A 1,964-nucleotide genomic window follows, 5' to 3' on the forward strand; every position below is an offset into this window, starting at 1 on the left:
AGGTAGCTTTCAAACACAATGCTTGGGACCTTGTTTTCACTCGGGAATGTATTGTAGCAATTTTCCCATCTCAGCACATAGCTGATAATATGCACTTCTTTTTCACTGCTGCATAAGATATTGTATAATCAATTTACTTAACCAGTCCCAGACATTTAAGAAGTTTCTCATTTTTTGCTTTACAGGGTAAACTGAAATACCCATGTTTGTGTTTCTTTGAACAACTGTATCTGTATGATGAATTTCTGGAAGTAGAACTGTGTCAAAGGGTCTATGCAGTTTTAATTTGGGGGCAGGTGGTGCTGGTGGCAGGGAGCCAAAGTTCATCATAGGCAGCTGTGCGTCTACCATGGGTAGAAGCATCTGCTGGGCAGGGGCCCCTGAAGGGAGAAGCGGCTTTGGCCACCAGGCCACAGAAGAATAGAATAAAAACCCCAAGGGGATGCCAGATCCTGGCATACCTAAAGCAAGGGTGGCCAGGCAAAGGGCTGGGGCAGAAAGCTGGAGAGTAGAGGAAGCAAGGTGGAGGGTAGAGAATCCTCCAGACAGCGACTTCCCCAGCTCTGTTGCTCACAGTGCTGAGAAATCCAGGTATTTCAGTTATAATGTGTATTTATTAATGAAGTTGAACTTTTTTCAGATTTAGTTTGTATTTCTATTATGAATTGACTGTACCTGTCCTCTATCCGTTTTTCTATCATGTCTTAATATTTTGCAAGAACTTGAAGTACTTTTTGTCATTTTGTATTTTTTCACTTTTTTGGTCTCATTGATCAGCCTTTTCCTTATAGCATTATAGTTAGAATAAAAGTTACCTGCTACAAGCTGAACAACAGCTTGAGTTCATATTCTAGAAAACTCAACTTGGTATGTTCAATCTGACTTAAAAATGTCTTCTAAAAAAACTCATACATCCAAGTTTGAAATGGTAGAAATCACATTTTAGATCTATAGGAGCTGGACATAATAAAATGATAGCCATATTCTATAAATATTCAGACTACAAGGTAAAAAGGTGTTTTGAAATAACCAAGAACAAATTAGATTTTTAAAAACAATCTAAGAGGAGGAATGTATTACCCTTGTCAGTTTGGAGTGTTTTGATGTTTGTGGTTTCAGTGGATTTTTTTCTGTTTACCCAGTAATACCTCACATGCCAAAATGCCATGTACTTCTAATGTCAATATTACCACTACTTGGATATAATTTTGATTATTTAAAATAATAAAAGATAAAAACAGTATAATGAACACCCATGAAACTGTCACTTAAGTTTTAACACATTTTATTATTTTGTTTCATTTTTTTCTTAGCATTTTAAACTAAATTACCAGTGTTAACTGCTTTTCTATTGTATTGATCATCTTACTGATTGAAAATTTTTCTTTTAAAATTTCTAACTTACACAAATGTGGCACAGGAATAAGGCACTCTCCTGTCATTCAGCTAGGTTTACTGTTTGTTAACACTTGGCCACATTTGTTTTCTCCCCCTTCTGTGCACATACGCATTATTTTTGATGAATCTCTTGAGAATAAGCTGCAGACATCAAAACCCTTCATCTCTTAATATTTAAGCCTGTAGCTAAAGAATAATAAGGACATTCTTATGTAGCTATGGCAAAATTACTAAATTCAGGAAACTTAATACTGATATACTATTATCTAATATACCATTTATAGTCATATTTTGACAGCTGTCCCAAAACTGTTTTTCAATCCACATTCTTAAGTTTTTAAATACTTTATAAACCAGGGAAATAAATCCGTTGTCAAGATAACAAATGTATTTTCCAGTTTGTCTTCAGCTGGACCATCTATTTGTTAAAAAATTAAGTCTACCCTTGCTCTAGCCCTGTACAGGGATACTGCAAAGCATGTGCCACAGAACTGCAAGCACTTCCAAATATGGAGTCTCAAGAGTGTCTGAGCTGCAATGGCAGCAACATTTGAATTAATGTATTT

Source organism: Galeopterus variegatus, unplaced genomic scaffold (assembly GCF_000696425.1).
Source record: "Galeopterus variegatus unplaced genomic scaffold, G_variegatus-3.0.2 Scaffold5921, whole genome shotgun sequence".
Classification (NCBI taxonomy): Eukaryota; Metazoa; Chordata; class Mammalia; order Dermoptera; family Cynocephalidae; genus Galeopterus; species Galeopterus variegatus.